The 14,337-nt window shown below is 30.1% G+C and overlaps 1 long non-coding RNA gene across 1 annotated transcript in view; it reads left to right on the plus strand.

Annotated features, from left to right (window-relative positions):
• The first annotated feature begins 7,423 nt into the window (after positions 1 to 7,423).
• Positions 7,424 to 14,337, plus strand: part of LOC148226434 (uncharacterized) — a 236,011-nt gene continuing 229,097 nt past the window's right edge. The window contains exon 1 of the long non-coding RNA XR_015812350.1: positions 7,424 to 7,490. This is a non-coding gene — a long non-coding RNA (uncharacterized LOC148226434). The remainder of the gene's footprint in view (positions 7,491 to 14,337) is intronic.

Here is a 14,337-nt window from a genome sequence, read left to right on the forward strand (position 1 = left end):
AAATAATGAATAATTAATATATTCTGATTATATATAATACAATAATTACTTAATTGAATTTATCTCTTCATCGGTAATTAAATAATTATAAAATTGACAATATAATTATCTGCTACCGGAAGACTATACTTACGCAAATATGAGTTGTATTTATTATATAATAAATTAAATTTACTTTAATCTGGTTAGCACTTAATGACTTAACTAACATTATTTACTTTTATCTAGTTCTTTGTTATTATATTATAAAAAAATAATTTATTGTAGTTGTGATATAATAAAATTTCTATACTAATATTCAGTATATTTTCCCATAATAATAATATATATATGTGTATGTTAAATTACAGCATACTATATAATTTATAAAATAATAACTCAATATATGTAAAATTATGTTAAGTTATGGCAAAAAATCATCTACACCCCACAACAATGCTATTGAGAATTACTTTAAATTTAATAGGCTTAGGAAATTTTTGTCTTTTTATTAAGATTTTAAAGTTTGTTTTGGGCTACTAATGAACCTACCAGAATATGAATAGTAACAAATCCAGTAGCTGGGAACTGCAATATCAGTCACAAATTTTCCGAAATCCAGTTTGTGCGTCCCGTCGCGCTGATCGCAATTATCTCATTTCTCTAATCTCGATCGACACGCCACGGCGAATTCCAATGGTTGTCGTACGACTTCTTAATTAGTATTTATCGGGCGAGTATTTTAATATCCTGGCTGTCAAAATCTTAACGCGCACGTTTGTTTCTCATGCCGGTCGCGTCGATTCGTTTACTTTGAATTTTATCATTATTATTGGCACGCGTGCCGGCTGACATGTCGGCGCCTTGCAAGTTGACAGGTATTATTTTTTAATATTCTTGACATAGACCCATTGTTTCCTCTGTCGAAAATAGACAGGCGGCACCGTATGATGGCGGCTCGGTCAGGAATGCATCAACTTCTCGTTGGTGGCACCGCGAGCCGCTTGAATGGATAATTGGCAGTTGAACGATTGTTTAACCATCCAAAACTTACCATAAATATAATGTGATATTCTATGCCCAAAATACAATAAAGAGAAAATGTTGTTCGTAAACTGATGAAAGCGAACTGTCAATCGCACAATGAGGTAGATACACATATACATACATACATATGTATATGTTGACAGTGGCGTAACTAGCTTTTTATGTTGAAATATGGCCGTTAAATTAGTGTAATAAATTAATATTATGGTATAGATACGGTGTTCTCAATAGGGTCTAATAGTTTGAGACTGCTTAGCTGATCAGTTCGAACGATAGAAGTGAAAGTGGCTATCTATCTCTATCTCTGATGGCTCATCAACGTCTCTTTGGTAAAATATACGCTGAGATGCACATTTTCGCCGAACTCTTGTATATTCTAAGACGAAAGCGAAGCGGCAGTTTGGCTTATAAACGATTGAGAAAAAGGGAGGAAATCAATGCCCCATACTATCCTTCGATCCATTGGTGCAAGTTAGTGATTTTTCTCGATAATTTCTCGAGAAAAATTCCTTAAAAAAATCTAAGCCATTTTTTGAAATTTTTTAAAATATTGCATTTTTTATATCACTCCATAAGAAAGTGTAGTTCTGTACCAGATGCTTGAAAATATGTATCTTAATAGAGGATGGAATAATTTGAATGTCAAAAAAATGCTTTGGTGATTAAAGAATTACATTAATAATCAGATAAAAAGAACCGCTATGTGTAAAAATCAGCAGATTTCAAAAATATATGAGGGCTTTTTACAGAGTTTTTTTTCAAACTTTTTTTAAATAACAAAGATGGCTGATTAACTTTTGATGGTACGTGCTTTTTAAAAAGTAATTTAAACATAATGTACGAACTAATATGTTTAAATAAATGATAAATGTTTTATCATTCTTTAAGTTCTCTTATATTTTAATTACTATGAATACTATAATTTGCATGTATAAAAATTGTAAAAATATAAACAGTAAAGATACTTTATATATATAAAGATATCTATAATAATATTCTATATTATTATGTATTTATATATTGTTTTAATATTTATCAAAAATTTTTGATAATTCTCGAGAAAATCAAGAAGCAAAAATGGGAATTTAAGGCTTGAGAACCTTATGGGGTGTGACTTCGTAGCAGGTGAGACGCTTAGTGGAATCTAGTAAGAGCTTTATTACATTATTTACATACATATGTATGTTGCGACAGACGATAAATGATGAGATGTTTTCTCCGAGTGATGGTGAAGAAGCTGGTTGTGAGATGATGTCAGTAGGTGTTCCTCAGAGTTCTGTTTGGTGTTGCAGCAATAGTATATTCTCCGAGCAGTGGTGGAAAAGCTGGCGGTGGGATATGCGCGTTCATGATCTTATGTTATTCGCGGGCGGTGGGTGTCGGCTTAAATCTTTGGGTGGCTATTTGTGACTGTTTTAATTTCGTTATTATACACACTTGAAAATAAAAAAAAAAAAAAAAAAATTAAAAAAGTATTATTTATATCGACTCTTTTATAACACTACATGCCATTAAATGGATTATAGACATTCGAACGTTCATTAACTATCCAATATTTTTCAATTATGCCTTGTGAAAGTTCAGTCAAGATGATGATATTCATTAAACGTGAGAGGCAGCTTGACCTACGACTTTGCCCGCAGTTATTCGCTGTCAGATAGACATGTAGTACGCCTGCTAAATAAATTAACTGTATGCGATGTATCGAGAGAGCTCATCAAATTTGAATTATTGCTCAGATAGATACATCAAAATAATTATTTATATATAAAAATCAAGTAAATATACGATATTAGTTAACGTGTTGGGCGGGCGTTGGATTTTCCTTCGCCATCTCACCTGCCTTCAAGGACTCTCACTTAATGCTTACCTTAAATCTACCTTATATTAAAGTAGTTTAAGGTTCATTTTCCTCTGTTTTTTGTGTACATTACTATGCATCTTCGCGACAGGGGTGCAGAGGATAAGTTCTGAGCTGACAATGCAGTCGTGTTTTGCATACAATGCCAACGTAACGTTTGTTATATCTCCACTAAGGCTGTCCAACATTAATTCTGGTACGTGACTGCTTTTAAAATAGGCCGTCACTTCGTGGCCGACTTGGTCGTTTGTCAAAATTGATAAAATATTTGACGGTTGTTATTAATAACGGACGTTAGTTGTGGGAGTCAGGTGGTAACTTATCAAGATAGATGATCTGCTGATAGAAATATTTTGAAGCAAAAGGATAGTTTTTTTAACAATTGAAATAAATAAATAATATAATAACTGTTTTAACCTTTGAAAGAAATATATTATTACAAATATTAAAAATATATTTAAATACTGTAAATTGTGTTAAAATTAATATAGTAAAACGAAAATATGTAATGAAAATTCATTCACAGTCTCTCACAAAATCAATTTACAACAATTCTTCGATTCAAGAGAAAATCGCTGTTCTGATACATTCATTTTACTCAATTATCAAGATACTGGACCAATAATAAGCTACTAGTTAATGCTTTCTAAAATACTTTGAAAACATGAACCACAGCTTAAATTAATCCCAAGATACACATATTTTTCATTTTTTTTAATCCCAAGAAACATATATTTCTGTGTTAATATTATGCAGCTGTGGACTTTCTCAAAAGCTGGTATTAAATCTCTTCTAAATCAATACGAATAATATTTCATTTTAGGTCTGCTTGAATTAATTTATTAATTTATGGCAATATATTTTTTATAACCAGTAATTCAATTTATATTGTGCCTAGAAGATCAAAATTGGCAATTATTATTTGGCGGGTGAAAATTACACACAGATTGAACCACATTCATTTGAAAGCTTACAATTTAGTTACATGTTATTTTTATTATGTGCGTGATCGATAAAGCGCCGCCGGTCGTCAGACTTCCCTCAAAGTCCGCCAAAGAATATGCTTCCCTCCGCCACCGTCACGTCAGTGTTACCAGAGTGCTGCCTAATTTTGGCAATAATAAATAGTTCACTACAGTTATCGATTAAAATTCCGATCCATCACTAAAAATTAAGTTTACCTAGATTTTTCTAATCTCACGGATGAATATCGTGATCGGGCTAGGTATTGAAATTCTCTATTTATAAGTTACTTTAACTCATAGAGAAAATCTTATATGTATTAAAGAAAATATAGAGTGTTATTGCTACAACCCAGTCCACACCGACAGCAATTAAATGAGTCTTTTCGGCAGCAGAAATTATTAAAATGAAACTTTATACATATTTAAAGTTTACTACGTGCTCTATTATTTATTATTTTTTATGTATTTACATTAATAAACAGTTATTCACAAACTATATTTTGAAATGAAACGCTAATTTGTCCAGTTTTAATTTTAACCCAAAGTGTTCTCTTGAAATCAAGGTGAAACGAAATTAATTAACGGAGCTAAGCGGCGTATCAGCGTTAAATACTTAATGAATAATCACATAAAGCAGACAGTTAGCAGGTAAGTGTCGGTAAACGCAGCAGGTGGCTGCTGTGCCGACTACGCCGATGGCGCCATCTGTCGCTGACAAATGGAAGTGCGCGGAGCCTTGTTTTGTCATGTTATTAATACACCAGTGGCGTAGTTTGAAAAAATGATGTCTAAATGTACCAAAGCCTTCATAAACCCCTTTTTTTTTTGAAAAAAATAATAATATGACTGCGACATGTTACATTGATAATTCATTTGGACGCGCAGTGAGAAATTTCACAATATTATTTAATAAATTATTCAATTTAATTATCCCCGCAGATTGATAAAATAAAAATATACATTTCTAAGGCCTTGCTGATCACAAGCGTAGTTCTACGCCACTGAAACACATAAAATAAATTGTTTAATTATTACCGTGTCCGCCATGTGTTTCGTGTATAGGTATATGGTGTACTTTACATTTTTAAGTACGCAATTATTACTTACATACGCCGCTGCACGACAGTTGGACAATGATGGTACTGCGATGATTATCACACTTACCGGCTGGTCTAGTTTAATTGAGTGTTTTTATAATTATTGTAAGTATTATATATACTTTTTTTGCAGTGGCTAATTATATACGAAAGCGTGAATGTGCGTAGAAAATTAATTGAATGAAATTTATCATGGCTTTTCAAGCGTGTAAGAGGGATAACTTGTTTCATACAATGTATAATAATAATACATTGAATTAAAAATTATTCTAAGCAAATAAGTTACCAAGATATTTATTTTTAATTTAAACTATTATTATATATATATATATATATATATATATATATATATATATATATATATATATATATATATATATATATATATATATATATATATATATATATATATATATATATATATATATATATATATATATATATATATATATATATATATATATATATATATATATATATATATATATATATATATATATATATATATATATATATATATATATATTGCATATTTCTAAGTGATTTTACTATGAAAATTCTAATTAGATTCGGTCTGATGCTTCGGAAAATTCCCAGCTAGATTCTATTGATTTTGTTTAATTCCTCAATCACATTTTAATGCTGATGATTTACAGCAAAGATCCCTTAAATAGCATTAAATAAATCACTAGAAATGGGTTCCATAAAAATGCATTTTAATAAATAAAAATTTACTAATAAGATAAATTGCAATTAAAATATAATACATAGCACGTATAAAACCTTAGTTATAGAAAGTATTTTAAAAGGGGATTGAATTCGCTAGCGATAAAATAGAAGGTATTTTATTGTTTATTATAATTATATAATAAATTGAATTCATTTATATAAAATTGTAGAAATGAGTTACGATAATATTTAAACTTGATGCAGGTAAATAGACATATATCATATAAACAGTTGCATAAACTCTAGCACAAAAATCTCTGCCTGTTAGTTTTGAAACTGCAACTGTCACGACTGAATGTGTGCATGAGCTCCTCGGAAGACGTAAATCATGAAGATGGCATGAGCTCACGTTTACAAAACATACGATTGTCTTTCGCCAAGTAGTTGCTGCTACGTTTGCTTAAATACATAATTTAAATACTACCGCTTATTTGCATAGACGAAATATTGATATACTGAATATTAATTTTTTTTTTTATTTAATCTCATTTATTTTTATGATATATGTATGTATAAATAACAGTAAGTTCTGGCGATCCTTTAAGCCAAATGTATATGGTATTATAAGATACTATAAGGTCTTCACTCTCAGTTCTTCCAAAATATTTTTTGCGAATTTGTAATTTAGTATATAGATAATATGTATTTTTTACGGATTATTTGATATTTATATAAAGTCATTTCGTAAATATTTTTTATGTGATTTTAAAAAATGATGTTCATAATTTAAAATCAAATAAAACATGATCTTGTTAAAAAATTTACTAGCAAAAGTTTAAATGGATAAATCATTAAAATAATTTAATCACATATTATTCTACAAATATTTTACAATAGACTTTATACCATTCGGTATAAAAATTATCTTTTAATTTTGCGGTAATTGTTTAATAACAAAACTTAGCCCGATTTATTATAAAAAACTGAAACTATTAATTTTAATTAATATAATAATTTACATATTCTTAATGATATTACATAAATAAATGTAAAGAATTATAGTAAACGATTTATAATGATGCTAACAAATTTGTCCTAAATTATTAGATATTTAGTAAACAATTATATTTTATTGTTCTCCTATACAAACATAATTCATTGACAATACTATATTTGCGTTAACGCAATCAGTTCGAGAGCTATCCATTTCATTATTATTCATAATTCCGAAAGAAATGGCAAGTTTGGGACCGACCTTACAATATGACTGACTATAATAAATAAACAAAGTGTTGATCGATCCGATCAACACCTAGTTACCAAATATTTAAAAAAAAACAATGGAATAAACAAAAATTTTGTTATTTTTTTATTTCAGTGCGCATTGTTTTATTCGTTCAGTGTCTATCAAAATTTGAATAGTAACAGCAAAATTAAATTAAAAGATTTTCATTTGAGTAAGGCTAAAGGATGGACGCAGAATTCAGTGGAATCTAACGATTCTGAAGACATTTCACTAAGTTCTACCACATCTTGCCGTGCCCGCGCTGTCGATCCGCCAGCAAGGCTTTCGGATAAGCTGAAAAAGCATCAATCAATAAAAATAAAAGTGTAGGGATATATGTGAGAAGTAAAAGTCGTGTTTGTTCTGCATGTAGAAAATGGAAAGATACAGTATACATGTGTAGAAGTTGTGTAATTCCTATCCATATTGACGAGTGTTTTTATACATATCAAAAAATATTGAAATAGATAAAAAAAAGTGCAAATAATAAAAATAAATATAAATATGATATTGTGTGGTGAAATGAAATGGTGAAAATAATTGTGTCTGTGACAGTTGTAAGCAGAAAAAGGATGCCGAAAAATTTGGTGAGTGCAAATTATATTAAATTATAAACGGATTTTTTTTTATAAATCATTTATACAAAAAAATATTGAAGCATTTAAACATACACAATATTTAATTATAAATAACTGATTATATACATTTTAAGCATTTTCAATTTATACAAAATAGTAGGAATGAAAAATACTATTAGCTCGATACAGATATTTAACACGTTCGATATACTTATTATCATGTGTGGGGTTTACGCAGTTTTTTTTCCGCCGTTTTCCTAACAAAAAAAGAATAAGGATAGGTGATTACCGTTTTGATGGCATATGCTTTTGATCAAGTTTACTTAGGGCTAAATTAATAATGTACGACATACTAATATGTTTTAATATATATTACATTTTTGTAAGTTCTTTTATTTGCTATAAATAATATAATTTATATATTATTTATTACAAATATTTTTATTTATCAAAATTTCTTGATAAAATCTTGAGATGAAAATGTGGGTTAGCGTTAGAAATGAAAAATATCGAGAAACCAGAATGCTATATTTGTCGAGATTTATCTTGCGGACATTTTTGATTCTTCTTTACCGCCTTTTTATGAATATCTCAATAAAGCGTCTAGTTCTCTTGAACTAAAATAGCATGTGATGAATCTGAATGTTTTTGATTGAATATGTTTTAATTTAACCTTACCCAAGAAATAAATTTTATTTATCCGTATTGGCATTAAAATAGTTTTGCACGAAAAAAATTTTCTTAGTAATTAAAGGCAGTTAAAACACTTCACTGATTGGTTTATTTAAACCAAATTATGTATAATATTATATAAATATAAATTTCTGGGTAAGGCTAATTAATATAACTTTCAAAAACAAATTAACTAAGGATCCTTATTAATTTGCAGAGGCATTTCTTCAATTTATTTTTAACGGTGTAGCATGCATTGAATTTATGGAACAACATATGTGTCAAAACACTTTAAAAAATCATCCTTTTTTAAAAATTAAAAGTGAAAATATTTTCAATGAAATTAACAGTTTTTTGATGGGGTTTTATATATTTTTATATTTCATTTTATAGATTACAGATATAAGTTTGTTTGAAAAACAATAAAAAAAAATTGCGCTGCATGGCAAATTATTTCTTAAAGTTTTGTTTTAAATAAAAATTATGCTATATAGTTATTTTGGTAATTGTATCTTGATATTTTTATTTATATAAAATATCAGTAGAATACTAAAATTTTGGCCAAAGTAATTAAGTATTGTAAATTAAATTTATAATTGAGTCTGAACTAAGCTACCAATACACGTATTTTCTTTAGTCTGTGTTGTTTATATCAGATTCTTTATTCATATTACTTTTTAATAAATTAAATATTTGGGTGATTTTCCTTAAAATTTTCACGAGGGTAAAAATTTTAAAATAACGCCACTGATCGTTTTATAAAAATATATTTTTATGAAATAATAAAAAAAAAGCTTTCCAACTTTTACAGACAGAAATTTATTCACATATGTTTCCTCTTTGCAAATATGTATCTGACACATACATTAATTTGATATGATTAGCTCCACTTCTCTATATTTCTAACGAATTCTGAACCTTTAATTGGTTCTCTTGCAGATATAATGACGCGACTGTGACATCTTTGTGTGATGTAAGTATCATCACATTGTGGTGTCTTTTATAAACGATATAACAGCAGTTTATTCTAAATGATACCAATGTGATTATTTAAAGTAAAACTCTATTGTACATGTACATATTATCATTATGTTATTTAAGATGCTACTTTTAGAGTTAAAACACTTGTATTGGATCGTTGATGTCGATTTCTTGTTATTTCCATTAGTGAAAGCTCAAGGTACGAATTAAAGCGCAATCCAATAAAGGAACTGGGAAAAATATGCTTCGTTGAAGTGTTGTGTTTCCACTAATATACAATAGTTTGAAAAGAATAAATCAAACTTCCTCATCCGTCGTCTTACTCATTTCAAAAGGACCAATTGCAGTTTAATTAGTTCTTAATGGAAAAATCTCCATTGTTTCTATTAATAATAAATATTTTTCACTTGAACAGATGTTTCTTACCTAAAGTAAGTAATATTATATTCGCCTGTATATAATGATCTTCGGATTTGAGCAGAATTCCTTTGCTTTTGACACACAATTAATATTTTATTTTATTCATTCTCTATTTTATAAATTCGTATGTAGATAAATAAGTATATAAATGCATTATTCACGAGTACGTATATTCATTCAAACCAGTTGTCGACAAAAAATATTCCTGGACCTGATTTGTAGTCAGAATCAAATTGCTCATTTGACTAACAATTGTTTTTTTTTGATAAGGTGGGATAATTATATTTTTTGTAGCTACTCTATATATGGTATTTGATGCTCATACTATTCTTTGATTCGCGTATAGCCAATAAACATAATACTAAAATAATATTCAATAATATAATAAAGATATTCACATTTTTGTAGCAACATCCATTCACCGCCTTTATGACTATCTCATAAATGTACATATAAAATATTGCATAACAATTTTATTTAAGATAAGTGTAAAGCTTATTTTAGTCTTCTGCCATAATATAAAGTTAAGCCGCAGCTTTGCATGCGCAGCGGGACGTTTGAGAAGCGCTGGCGGCGAGAAAGAAGACCCTCGAGCTGCTCACATCTGTATGCTCGTGCTGTTAAGTTAAAAACGTTCATCTGATATACGACGCCCCTGACAATGGGCTATAAATCCTGTTATCATACTTACTTATTTATATGTGAAGGCAATAACTTGTGGTTTTCAGTAGGAATACGGTAGGTGAGTTGTAATGTATAACGACAGGACGAACAGCTTTTGTACGTCTATGTCTTCTTTTTAATTCGCCCGCGTGTCTTCCGTAAGTGCATATGTAGGTATATATCTACATACTTATTACTTGACAATTCTATAAGGCAGAAATTGTAATGCGGATAATGCTGCATTATTAAATATTATAAAATTTGCAAATTAATTCATGCAAATAAAATTCAGTTGTGGTCGAAAATTTGATTATGAATGAATAACGAATTGATGGTAAAAATAGTTTAATTAATTACTGATTGTTTATAATTAGGCATTGAAATATGTCACTGCTTAATTTATATTAATTAGGTGCTGACAGTTTGATTGTAATTAAACATTCACTTCTACTAATTCACTCATTAGTGATTTAATTTAAGGCAGATAATTTACATATTTGTTTTGAAATTGTTATTCATTAAATGCACAGTGATAAATGTATATGCTATATTTTTTAAAACATTTATTTAATTAACAAGCTAACTAAGTAAATATACAGTTTAAGAAATTAACTGTGCGCCATTAGATTTTCACTGCAATGACTCAACGGGTATACCAGAGCGTTTGCGAATATTAATAATTACATTAATATTACAACTAAATTGATACGTTGAAATATTACTATTTTTGATAGGGTTTATTACATTTTATGAGGTAATATTGAAGTAGCATTAAGCTTAAAGTGTACGTTTAATATGGCCGTGACAATTAATAATCCCGAAAAGTAGAAGGTTCATTGATCTATTGTTTATGTTTATGGTATCAGGTTTCTAACCCTTTGGGGTGTGACTTCGCAGCCAGTAAGACGCAGGTGGAAACTAGTGAGAATTTTATTAGATTGCAATACATATTGCGGCAGACTATGAAGGGCAAGATCGTTATTTTCTGAGCGGTGGTGGAGAAGCTAGCGAAGGGATGATGTCGGTGGAAGATCCTGAGTTCTGGTTAGTGTGACAGTATCGCAGAGGTTAATCTCTCTCTGCTGCGGCACTCGTATGGTGAAGCTCGAGATGTGAGCGTCCATAACCGTATGTTGTCAGCGTCTGTTAGTTTCTTCGAGTGTCTGCCGGAGTCTGCCAGGTCCTCCCTGGAGACTAGACTTATGTATTCAGGCTTGCAAAGCAAAGACCAATCACAATCATGCAGCGATCATCCAGCCAATCGTTGCTCTCGCTTCTTAGAACAATGAAATAAGTATTCGCCTTTAGAAAGTGACATTTGCTTGATGGACAACTCCGAGGTCGAATTGCGCTATTTGTCTTCCCGTGATATATTGTTTATCGTGTCCGTTTCATAACAAATAAATATTCATTCACTGCACCGGAGAATCCTTGCGTGTTATTTATGGGGGAACTCTTTTTTTCTAGTCGTAACAAGTCATAACGAGAGCCTTTAAGTGATCCCACTATGGTGTAGTTTATCCTTATTGATGAATAATCACTTATGGTCACAGATTTTAATACGAGTTTTAAAAATAGGATCTCCACAATGGCTATAAAATATGAGAAAATTGTTTCGTCAATATGTAAAGAAAAAGTAACGTTTATGACTAAGAAATGAACGGAAAGCCACTCTTTTTTACTGTTTAATTCGTTCGTTTTAATAGGCTACAACGGATTATATAAGGCATATTTTGAAGATGTAGTCACGCCAATTTTCTTTTTAATATCGATCATGATCACAGTGCTACGATGTTGCCGTTTATATTTCTGTATCATCTGGAATTTAAACGTCTAATTATAAAGATAAGCACAGATTTCTTAAAAATATCTCTTATTTATTTAAATAAAATCGCTTTAAATATCATATATACATTTATAGTGTAGGTGGTGCATTAACTACCATCACAATTCACCGCGAATGTGTAATTTTTTCCACATTAAAAAATCCAAACTATTCATTACATACAGTGCCGTTTGTAGTGCATTAACACTTTTCTCTGTGTGTGAAATTAGCCTCGCGGTCATAGGACTCACGAAGGAGGCGTTATAATGAGAGACCCGCACACAAAGGGTTGACGTCTGTAAGTACCACCTCGATTGATGCAATATGCATTCGCAGGGTTTAATTTGCCGTCCATAAATAATGTGGCGATCATAAAATTTCCTTTTGCCTTTTACACCCCTACTTTAAGGCTATAGGGCGACAACGCTATGCATTAACGACTCCGTTGCGCCCCGTAATGAGCAGTAATAAATATGGTTATGTGTGGATGGAATGGTGTTTGAATTTTTATGACTTATCGTTGGTAAGGTATCAGTACTTTTTATTTGGTATACATACTTATATTCATATTTTAGGGTAGTAAAAATATTAACAAATGGAAAAATAACACAATTGTGTCATATGTAAGGATTGTGATTTATGATAAATTTTGTAATCATCATTATGATAGTTACTAATAATATGTATGTCAGTGTTTTGTAATTATATTTTATGATTCTAAAACCAGGTAAACCTGTAAGAAACTATATATGCGTACTAAAATACGATTTACAGCGTATGAATAGATCGAAGAGGTAAAGAATCACCAGTTATCCAACACGAACGAAACACCGTTCGGGTTTTTCACCTTTTTGTAAAACATTCATCAGGCTCTCCTCCACCCACGGCGATACCATCCGTTTCACCATGGCCGGCTATCGTTTACAAGGGCCATTTTTCACGAAGGCACACAACGAGCATTGTTTATAACGAAGGCCCCGTAATTGCGCTCTTGTCTGATCTCGGGGGCCCAAGGCGCCGTGGGCCGACCCCTCGCCTCGACACACGAAAGAAACTATTAATTTATACATTCTAATTAATGGCCTTATTGATAAAGTTGTTTCCGAAGTGTCCGATTGGTAGGAGAGATTGTAAATTGCCGGGTTAACCGCCTATAAAACGATGATTTATGTATTCCTTCGGTGTATCGGCCGTTGAAGCCGTGGCGTAATTGTAGCGGCCCACTGCATCGGTGAAGATCATGTTACTACGACAAATCGTTAATGTACAGTTTTAATTATGCTTATTGACCCCTGATAATTTGATGCGAATATTACTGCTTAAAGAATAATCGAAATAGATCAGCAAAAAAATTGTATAAACTTACGCGTTAAAGATACAAAATGATCTGCATAATGCCGATCTGTAATCTTGCTCTCAGAGATTGCTTCTCTATTCCTTAATATCTCTCCAGAGTCTGTTTCTCTCTATCTCAACGTATTTCTGTACATTTTTTTTTATTGGCAGTGATTGTGCTTTAGTGTCATATTCAGTGTCTGTGCACGATTTCCATTCTTGGCGCTGATCATTTGTAGTACTAACATTTATCTTCCGTTGTGTAATGTATAACTTTCGTATCGGGTTGATACTTATGTGGTGTGGGAGATTTTTCTTTTTGTTGTTTAAGTGGTCATTATGGTGACCTCTCAATTTCTGATTAGTGGCGCAAAGGTTTAAAGCCCCCACAGTTTCGAAGTTAAAATCACATTGTTTTAACGTTAAAAAAACACCAATAAAAGACTTAAATTTATCTTAAAATAATTAAATTTATCTTTTTTTTATTTGTATTTCTTAAGCGTTTAATAAATTTTAACTCATTTTATTTTTTTAATTTACTTAACATATACATAGAATATTATAAAGTGATATTTTCCAAATCAATGCTCTCAGCTATTAGACTTACTATTCCTGACTGCTTAAAAACTTATTATAAACTATTTTAGTTTATTGAGCTTTATTGCACATATAAGAAGCAATAATATTATTCAAAGCAAAAACATATTATTGTATTAATAAAAATTATGTAGACTCTTTTATCTTGTTTTACAGTCAAGAATTAAACTTAATTTCTTCCCTCTTTATTGCTCATCATAAAGTTTTAATTAAAGAAAATCTTTAACTTTAAAAAAAATTTAAATACAAAAATTGATTGTTTGCTATTCTCTGACAATATTAAATAGATCTTTAATTTTAATACTGATTTCTTGCATACAACATACATACATACTATATGTACATACATACATATACAGGCGG

This window comes from Plectrocnemia conspersa, unplaced genomic scaffold (assembly GCF_051122295.1).
Source record: "Plectrocnemia conspersa isolate PC_06_02 unplaced genomic scaffold, ASM5112229v1 ptg000014l, whole genome shotgun sequence".
NCBI lineage: Eukaryota > Metazoa > Arthropoda > Insecta > Trichoptera > Polycentropodidae > Plectrocnemia > Plectrocnemia conspersa.